Here is an 11777-nt window from a genome sequence, read left to right on the forward strand (position 1 = left end):
ATTTCCAAAATATACAAACAGCTCATACTGCTCAATAGCAAAAAAAAAAAAAAATTCAATCAAAAATGGGTAGAAGGCCTAAATAGACATTTCTCCAAAGAAGACATACAGATGGCCAACAGGTATATGCAAAGATGCTCAACATTGCTAATTATTAGAGAATTACAAATCAGAACTACAATGAGTCATCACCTCACTTTGGTCACAATGGCTATCATCAAGAAGTCCACAAACAATAAATGCTGGAGAAGGTGTGGAGAAAGGGTAACCCTCCTACAATTTTGGTAGGAATGTAGTTTGGTGGAGCTACTACGGAAAACAGTATGGAGGTTCCTTAAAATACTAAACATAAAGCTACCATATGATACAACAATCCCACTCCTGGCCATATATCTGGAAAAGAGGAAAACTATAATTCAAAAAGACATATGCACCCCAATGTTCATAGCAGCACTATTTACAATATCCAAGACATGGAAGCAACCTAAATGTCCATCAACAGATAAATGGATAAAGAAGATGAGATATATATATGTAATTGAATATTACTCAGCCATAAAAAAGAATGAAATAATGCCATTTGGTGCAACATGGATGGACCTAGAGTTTATCATACTAAGTGAAGTAAATCATACAGAGAAAGATTAATATTATGTGATATTGCTTATATATGGAATCTAAACAATGATAGAAATGAACTTATTTACAAAACAGAAATAGACTGACATACATAGAAAACAAACTTATCATTACCAAAATGGAAAGAGGGGAGGGATAAATTAGGAATTTGGGAATAACAGATATACACAACTATGTATAAAATAGATAAAAAAAGCAAGAATCTTCTGTATAGCACAGGCAAATTTATGCAATACCTTGTAATAACCTGTAACAGAAAAGAATCTGGAAAAGAATATATATATATATATATATATATATATATATATATATATATATATATATGTATGTATGTATATGTATATATATGTATATATACATATAATTGAATCACTTTGCTGTACATCTGAAATTAACACAACCTTGTAAATCAACTATACTTCAATAAAAAAAAGAGAGAGTTGAGGGGGAGGGAGAAAGGAAATGGGAGGGAGGGGAAAGAGAGAAGGGAGAAAGAGAAAATGTGGAAGGAAACAGATAAACAATATCAGAAATTAAAAAAAAAGAGTAGCACCATGTTATAGATATTATAAAGACAGAAGGCAATAAATTTTAAAATGTAGGAAAAATGTTCAAATTTTCCTAAAGATACCATTTTTCAAAACTGATTTTGAAAGAAATAAAAAAATCTGAATAATACTAACACTTTTAACAAAACTAAGTAAATTGTCAAGCTTTTTTCTACAAAGAAAATCCCAGACTTAGGCTTAGATGATTTCCACAAAATATTTTTTAAAAATAATTTTTGTTACACAAATCTTCAAGAGAACAGGTAAAAGAGGAAACACTCACTAACTCATTTTATGAGAAGAGAATATTCATCGATACCAAAATCCATCAAGGAATTTATGAGAAAAGATAATTAAAGGCAATATCACTAATGAACAGAGATATAAAGATTCTAAACAAAATATTAATAGGGAGAGTAGAGCAATGTGTAAAAAGGATAATATACCATGACCATTGAGCTTTTTCTTGAAAACCTAGATATATTTAACATTAAGAAATCAAATAATGTAATTCATCACTTTCACAAATTTAAAGAGAAAACTGATGAAATTATTTTAATAGATTAAAAACATTTAATAAAATTCAACATCCTTTTATGACTAAAATACAAACAAAACTCTTAGTGGAGGTAAAATAGAAATAAATTTAAATCTGACTCTGGATATGTAGCCAAAAAAGTAAAAAAACAAAAAGTAAAATCTGTATTAGAGTTCATATTTCATGATGAAACATTGAGAACTTGCCTTTTGATATCAGGACACAAAATAAGGATAATTGCTATCATCATTTCCATTCAACAGATTGCTGGAAGTCCTAGTCAGTACAGTAAAGCAAGACAGTGAAAGAAGAAATAAAGGTATAAGGACTAGAAAGGAAGAAAACAAAATGTCTTTTTTTAACAAATAATATAATTGTCTATGTAAAAAGCCAAAAGAATTGACAGATAGATTATTAGAATAAATGACCTGCACATGTTCCTGCATATAAAAATCAATAGTTCTTTTATAGATCAGCACCAAATAGTTAAAATAAGATTAAAATATCTATTTCTGTATCTGCATATCTACGAATAAATGTAAGTTAATAAATGCAAGATCCTTCCACGTAGAAACTTTTTATGCTTTATTTAGAAACATTAAGTAACATCTAAAATTTTAAGAGGTAGATCATGTTTAAAGACAGAGATTCAATATTATAAATATGTCAATTCTCCCCAAATTGACAGATGCAATGTAGTTACAGTGTAAAAAAATCATTTTTTAAAAAGAACTTAAAAAGCTGATTCTGACATTCTCATGTAAGCTGAGACACTCTTGAAGAAGAAAAATGTGGGAGAAATTGCTCTACTAGTTATCAATAATTATTTTAAAGTTTATAGTAATTAATGTAGTGTGGTACTGATTCTGGAGTAGACACATAAACCAGTGGAACAGAAAACAGACCAGAAACATTTCCATGAATATATAGATATTGCATATATGATAGAGGAGACATTATAGATTAGTAAGAAATTAATAACTTTTTAATAAATGCTCTGAGATATACAGTATCACTGTGGAAAAAAGTAAGCCAAACTCTGCCTCATATCATACCAAAAATCCAACGGTGAATGGCAAAAATATAAAACTTTTCACAGACAATGCAAGAAGATACTCATGATGTCAAGGAAGGGAGAAACTTTTTAAAACAAAACACAAAACTTATGGGATGCAATGAAAACAGTGCTTAGAGGGAAACATAAGTCTAAATGCATGCAGTAAAAGAAAAGAAAGACGTCCAACATATAACCTAACTCTACACCTTCAGGAATTAAAAAAGAAGATCAAATTTGAAAAGATCAACAGAGTTGATGAGCATTTAGCTACACTGGCTAAACAAAGAGACAGAAAAAGAGAGAAAACTCACATTATTAACTCAGAAATGAAAGTGGGGATATTACTACTCATTTTACAGAAGTAAAAAAATTATAAAAATTATTATGAACATTTGTACACCAACAAATTAGATACTTCAGATAAAATGGACAAATTTTTAGAAACAATCTATCAAAACTGATTCATGAAGAAATGAAAATCTGAATAGACCTATAACTAGTAAGTAGGTTGAATCAGTAATCAAAAACCTCCCAGGAAAAAAAGCTCAGAGCTAGATGGCATAAGTGGTGAAATCTACCAAATATTTGATATGATAATCAGTTCTTCTCAAAATCTTTCAAAATATTGGAAAGAAGGGAATGCTTTTTAAGTCATTCTTTAAAATCTGCTAACAAAGGCAGATGAAGACACTATAAGAAACAAAACTATAGACCAATATCTATTATGAATATTGATACAAAAATACCTCAACAAAGTCCTGGCAAACCAAATTTGGCAGCATATTAAAATGATTATACGCTATGACCAAGTGAGATTTATTCTTGAGATGCAAAGATGATTAAACATAAACAAATCAATCAGTGTCATATAGCACATTAATAAAATGAAGGAATGAAAATCACACGGTCATCTTAATTGATGCAGAATAATTATTTGACTAAATGCAACAAACACCATTTACTGATAAAAATATTTAATATACTAGGAATAGTAAGAAATTTCCTCAAGACAACACAGGCCATATCCACAGCTAATATCATCTTCAATGGTTGAAGACTAAAAGCTTTCCTACAAGATCAGGAATAAGACAAAGATGCCTGCTTATGCCACTTCAATACAATATAGTGTTAGAAGTTCTAGCCAGAGCATTAAGGTAAGTAAACAGCATAAAAGTCATCCAAATTTGAAAGAAGTAAAAATATTTTTGTTTATAAATTACATGATCTTACGTGTAGTAAATCATGAAGATTTCACAAAGAATTGTTAGAGCTAGTAAGTGAATTCAGTACAGTTGCAGGATACAAAATCAACACAGAAGTCTGTTGTATTTCTGTACACTAACACTGAACAATTCAAAAAGGAAATTAAGAAAATAATTAAATTTACAATAACATCAAAAAGAAAAAAATACTTAGGAAAAAATTTAACCAATGAGGCGAAAGCTTGAATATTGAAACTTATAAGACATTATTGAAATAAAGAAGATATAAATAAATGGAAAAAAATTTTTTCATGGATTAGACGACTGAATATAGGTTAAGGTGACTATACTACCTAAAATAATCTACAGATTCAATGCAATTCCTATCAAAATTACAATGACATCTTTTTTTTTGCAGAAATGGAAAAATCTATCCTAACATGCATACGGAATCAAAATAGAACAAGAATAGCCAATCTTGAAAAATAATAACAAATTTGGTGGCCTCACACTTTCTGATTTCAAATTTTACCACAAAGCTACAGTAATCAAGACAGTGTGGTACTCATATAAAGACAGACATGTAAACCAATGGAATAGAATAGAGACCTCAGATAGAATCCCTTGTGTATATGGTTGAATAATTTTTGACATGTGTGCCAAGACCATTCAATGGGGAAAGGACAGTCTATTCAACAAATGTTGCTGGGAAAACTGGATATCCACATGTAAAAGGATGAATTTGGACTCATAACATGTACAAAAATTAACTCAAAGTGGATCAAAGCTTTAAATATAAGAGCTTAAAAGAAAGAAAACATGGAGAAAATCTTCATCATATTAGATTTGGTGAGGATTTTTTGGATATGATACCAAAAGCACAGGCAACAAAAGAAAAATATAGATGAACTAGACTTCATCAAAATTAAAAACATTTGTGTGTTAACACTATCTTCAGGTAATCCACAGAATGGAAGAGAATATTTGGAAATCATAAATCTAACAAGGGATTAATTTTCAGAACATATAAAGAAACTCCTACAACAACTACAACAACAAAAAGCATACAACCTAATTCAAAAATGGGCACAGGACTTAAATAAACATTTCTCCAGAGAAGATACACAAATGGCCAATAAGCAAATTAAAAGATGCTGAACATCTTTAGTCATTAGGGAAATACAAATGAAAAACCACAATGAGATACAACTTTAAACCCATTAGGATGGCTATTATCATAAAAAATAACAAGTGTTTATGAAGATATGAAAAAATTGGAACCCTTGTGCATTGCTAAGTGGGAATGTAAAATGATGTACCAGCTGTGGGAATCAGTAAGGCAGTTTCTCAAAAAATTAAACATAGAATTAACATATGCTCCAGTAGTTCTACTTCAAGATAGATACCTGAAAGAATTGAAAGCAAGACTCAGGCAGATCATTGCACACCAACGTTCACAGCAGCATTATTCACGATAGCAAGGCCAACCAAAAGCCAACCCAAAGTCTATCTATGGATGAATGAATAAACAAAATGTAATATATATCATATGTATATTTGTATATATGCACATACATATATTTGTAGTATAGTATATATAGTATATAATATAGTATAGTATAGTGTATATATAGTGTAGTGTACACACATACACTAAGGAATATTATTCAGTCTTAAAAAGAAGGGAAATTCTGACACATGCTACAACATGGATGAACATGGAGGATATTATGCTAAGTGATAAATATTATGTGATTGTATTCATATGTGGTTTCTAGAATAGGCAAATTCATAGAGACAGAAAGTATAATAGAAGTTCCCAGGGATTAGGGGTGAGAGAGAATAGGGAGTTATTGTTTAATGAATACAGAGTTTCTTTCTGAGATGAAAATATTCTGGTAATGGATAGTTGTGATGATTGCCCAACATTGTGAATGTACTTAATGCCACTGAATTCTACATGTAAAATATAAAAATGACTAAAATGATAAATTTTATGTCCTGTATATTTGTCACCATAAAAAAGAACTCATGATACTTATAATTAGTAATCACTGGGTATATACTACGTCATGTACTATGCCAAGAACTTTAATATATTACCTTCATTTTTCCTCAAAAATCCATCAAAAGAGATCATAAATAACTGGGGAAAATATAGCCTGAGAGAACATATAAGTAATGTTTATTACCTACAAATACTTGTTATCCATAAAAATTCTACAAATCAGTGAGGAATAAAACCCAATACAGAACAATCAGAAGACATTAATAGTCTTTTCATAGAAAAGTAAACAGGGAAGTCCAATAAACAATAGTACAATCTCTCTAATAATTAAGGAAACACACACTAAAATGACAGTGAAATACTAGGTCACACCTATAATACTGGCAAAAATTAGAAGTCTGACAATAACAAGTGTTGGGAAGAGTGTGAAACAACAACTCAAGCACCAACTGTAGGAGTACAGAATAATACAAATGTTTATTAATTGGCAATACGTAACAATGAGGGGACGAGGATAATGACTTAAGGGTAAGAAATTTCAATTTTATAAATGACAGTTTCTTAGATTGAAGAGTCTAAACAAGGTTGTTTATATTATTACCCATACTTTTTGTAAGTCTGAACTATTTTACTATTTAAAGAAAAAAAATGAGTTGTTGAAAAAGTGGTATATGGAGATTTGGATGTACATATATATGTGTATATGTATATATATGTATACCAAAATCCTTCTGACTCCCGCAGCTCTCACAGCAAATTCAGTCCTTAGGGCCAGTTTCTGGATCCTGGAAATGCCTCTAGTAAGTTTTCATGATAACTGATTTTCTATTTCCCTGACAGTTTCATATCCAGTGCCTGGACAATTAAGAATATGTTAAACCTGATGGGAGGTATCTGTCATGAATCCCATTTCAAGAAATCAAAAAATACGCCACTCCCCTTAAAGCTCTAAATCCCTGGGATATATAGGCACTTACTGTTCAAAGATTCTGCAGGACCTAAAGGCTTAATTGCTTGCTACATCCAAATTCAAGTATTTTAGCCCCAAACAATTTTTTTTAATCTGCTAGCACAGCAATTATCATCCTTGTATTACTTTCACTCTCCAGGGTCTTGAACTTCAATTTCTGGCTAAGTTCTTCTGGCCCTTGACCTTTCAAACTCATCTGCAAACACCTAGATCCCAACCAATTAAGAGATGAGGCCTCAGGGCTCATTCTGTCCTAATTCAATACTACCATTCAGATAAAATAAGATCTGAAATGTTCCTTTGTTTATAATTAACTTTCCAAATTAAAAAATGTTATAGACAACTAATTATTTTTTATTGTGGTAAGAACACTAAAAATGTTATAGACAACTAATTATTTTTTATTGTGGTAAGAACACTCAACATCTACACTCTTTAACAAATTTGGAAGTGCACAACACAGTATTACTAATTGTACAATGTTGTACAACAGATCTCTAGAATTTGTTCACCTTTTATAACTAAATCTTTATACCCATTGAACTGGAACTCCTATTTCCCCCTCCCCTCAACCCCTGGCAACCATCATTCTAATGTCTGTTTCTATGAGTTGAACTACTTTAGATACCTCATATAATGAAATCATGCAGGAACATTTGTCCTGTGGACTGGCTCACTTCGTTCAGTATATGACCTCCCATGTTCATCCATGTTGTCACATATGGTAGCATTTCCTTCTGTTTAATAATATTCCATCGTATGTATATACCATATTTTCTTTATCAGTTCATCCTTCAATGGACATTTAGGTTGTTTCAAATAGATCAGTTATTTTGAATAATGATGTGATGAACGTGAGAGTGCAAATATCTATTTGAGATCCTGATTTCAATATTCTTGGATGTATATACATAAGTGGAATTGCTGGATCATATTTTGGGAAAACTGAATATCTGCATGCCAAAGAATTAATTTGGACCTTTATCTTACACCATACACAAAAATCAACTAAAAATGGATTAAAGATTTAAACTAAGACCTGAAATTGTAAAACTCCTAAGAAAAAAATATATGGGAAAAACTTCATGATATGGTTCTAGGCAATGATGTCTTAAGTATGACACTAAAAGTACAAGAAACAAAAGCAAAAGTAAACAAGTGGGACTAAGCAAAGTAAAAAGTTTCTGCATAGCCAAGGAAACAATCAACAGAGTAGAAAGGCAAACTATGGAATTGGAGAAAACATTTATATACCATGTATCTGATAAGGGGTTAAGATCTAAAAATATATATGGAACTCCTACAATTCAATAGCAAAAATAAAAAAAAATCAAATTACCCAATTAAAAATGGGCAAAGGATTTGAATAGACATTTGTCTAAAGAACACATGCAAATGGCCAACAGGTGTTCAGTACCATTAATCATCAGGGAAATGCAAGTCAAAATCACAATGAGATATCACCTGGCATCTATTAGAATGACTATTATTTTTAGAAATCTCACAAAAATTAAAGATAACAAGATTTGGGAAGGATGGGAGAAATTGGAACCCTTGTATACTGTTGGTGGGGATCTAAATTGGTGCTTAGCTACTATGAAAAACAGTATGGAGTTTCCTCCAAAAATTAAAAATAGAATTATTATATGACACAGCAAGATACCTAATTCTTTACCTTCAAAATATTGATTTCCAGGCAGAGAATGAACTTGAAAACTTGTTAAAAGTTTGTTTATTCAAGTGGTAGGGCGTATGGGCTACACCCTTTACCACCAGGACCAGAAGCAGAAATAGAAAAGTATCCATCCATAATTCAGGGGCTAAACTCCAGCCAAAATCAAATTTATAGAGATACCAAAGCCAGTAGTTAGATGAAGATAGTGCAACTGAGTTGAAAGGTTTAGCAGAAACAGAAGTTTAACTGTTTCCTAAATTCTGTTCTAGAATAAACTAAAGGCTTTTTTGGTATCCTGGACTGAAAGCTACATGAGCACAGATACCATAGGAATTCTGTTCACCATTCATTTCCCAGTGCTTCATACATTGCTCAGTGTAAGCAGCCACTACTAAATATTTGTTAAATAAATCAATATTTCTCTAATGCTAGCTACTTCATTAATTCATTTTTCATTTTTATGAAAAAAGTCTTGGCGCTCAAAGGTCCAATACTTTCAGCTTCATATTGATGCTCCAATGAAGCTTAAACCACAGTGTTTCATCATGTGATTTACCGCCAAGTTTCTTGATATTTAAAAAATTGGCTACTTGTGTGTTCTTAGAGTATGGAGGGTTTTCAGGATCCGAGAATTTGCTAAGCATCAGGATCATGTCCTATTTAAACAGTTCCTTCAGTGAGATCTAAAACAAATGCCACTTCATATAGCAACATACATGTGGATCTTATGATGAAGTTTTGGATTTGGATCTCAGATTTCCATAAACTAACTGTATTCTTTTAAGCAAGCCATATCAACACTTCACATCTCACTGATAAATTGAAGAAGTTGAGCTAGAGTACCTTTAACTATTTTTTCAGCACAATCTCTAAATCATTGAGGAATTCCTCACACTGCAGGTACAAAAAAAGATCTTTAAATACTTCTGCTGAAGAGCAATAATTATAATAGTAATAACAGTAATAGCCAACATTTACACAGAACTTACTAGGTGCTAAATGTTTCAAATGGATAATTTGGGGAGTTCTTTTATAACTTTTCATTTAAATATGCATATTTTGATTCAAAATTTCAGGGCTTCAAAAATAATATATACTTTTTTAGATTGACATATCTTTTTAGAAAACTTACAAAATAAAAAATAACACAAAGCAAAATTTGGTAAAATTTTGGTGCATATCTTTTAAGTATCTGTATGTATGTGAACTTGTATTTGTATAAACCAAAGTATATTTAAATCATATTTTATAATTTTTCACTAAACATAAAGTAAAATTTTACTTAAAATAACTTTTAATGACTGTATATCATTACATTGTATAGTTTATCATGATTTAATCAATCTCCCATTGTTGGACATGGTGGTGGACATTTTGAGGAATCTCCATAATGTTTTCCACAGTGGTTCCACCAAACTGCATTCCCATCATCAGTGTAGGAGTGTTCCCCTTTCTCCACAGCCTCTCCAGCATTTGTCATTTGTGGATTTTTGAATGACGGCCATTCTGACTGATGTGAGGTGATACCTCATTATAGTTTTGATTTGCATTTCTCTGATCATTAGTGATATTGAGCATTTTTTCATGTCCTCAGAAGACTAGGAATAGACTTACCGTATGACCCAGGAATCCCACTCCTGGGCTTATATCCAGAAGGAACCCTACTTCAGGATGACACTTGCACCCCAATGTTCACAGCAGCACTATTTACAATAGCCAAGACATGGAGACAGCCTAAATGTCCATCAACAGGTGACTGGATAAAGAAGAAGTGGTATATTTATACAATGAAATACTACTCAGCCATAAAAACCGACAACATAATGCCATTTGCAGCAACATGGATGCTCCTGGAGAATGTCATTCTAAGTGAAGTAAGCCAGAAAGAGAAAGAAAAATACCATATGAGATCACTCATATGTGGAATCTAAAAAAAAAAACAAAACAAAACAGAAATACAAAACAGAAACAGACTCATAGACATAGAATACAAACTTGTGGTTGCCAAGGAGGAGGAGGTGGGAAGGGACAGACTGGGATTTCATAGCGTAGAACAGATAAACAAGATTATACTGTATACCACAGGGAAATATACACAAGATCTTATGGTTGCTCACAGCAAAAAAAATGTGACAATATATATCTATATGTTCATGTATTACTGAAAAATTGTGCTCTACAGTGGAATTTGACACAACATTGTAAAATGACTATAACTCAATAAAAAATGTTTTATTTTAAAAAAAAGAGGTGCAAGCTTCCAGTTGGAAAACAAATGAGTAATGGGTATGAAATGTTCTGTGTGTGAAATATAGTCAACAATTATGTAATAGCTTTGTACAGTGACGGACTTAACATGGTAATCATTTTGAAATGTACAGAAATATCGAATCACTATCTTGTGTACCAGGAACTAGCGCAGTGTTGTAGATCAGTTATACTTCAAATACAGACAAAGAAACTCATAGAAAAAGAGATTAGATTTGTAGTTACCAGACTTGGTGGGTGTGGAGGGAGAACTGGATTAAGGCAGTCAAAAAGTACAAACTTCCAGTTACAGGATAAATAAATACTAGGGATGTAATGCAAAACATGATAAATATAACATTGCTGTATGTCATTTTTGAAAGTTGTTAAGATAGCAAATTCTAAGGATTCTCATCACAAGAAAAAAATTTTTTTCTATTTCTGTAATTTTGTATCTATATGAGGTAATAGATGCTCACTAAACTTATTGTGGTAATTATTTCATGATGTATGTTAGTCAAATCATTATGCTGTACACATTAAACTTATACAGTGTTGTATGTCAATTATATCTCAATAAAACTGAAAGAAAAAAGAAAGATATGAATAGAAAAAAAAAACTAAAAAAAATGTATGCAAAATCAAGTGTTAGTCTTTATGTAATTGGCTTGTAAGAACTCTACCTTATGGACATTAACTTTTTGCCTATAATACATGTTGCAAATTTTTTTCCAGTCTATTTGCTTTTGTTCATGATGTTACTAAATCCATTAATAATTTCCTACTTTTTTGTTTAAATACATAGAAATGTTTTAATTGTTAGATAATATATTGTTTATTTTTTGATATTTTATAGTTTCAACGTTTATATTTAGCTCTTAATTTTTTAATAT

The sequence above is a fragment of the Vicugna pacos genome, chromosome X (genome assembly GCF_048564905.1).
Source record: "Vicugna pacos chromosome X, VicPac4, whole genome shotgun sequence".
Taxonomy (NCBI): Eukaryota; Metazoa; Chordata; class Mammalia; order Artiodactyla; family Camelidae; genus Vicugna; species Vicugna pacos.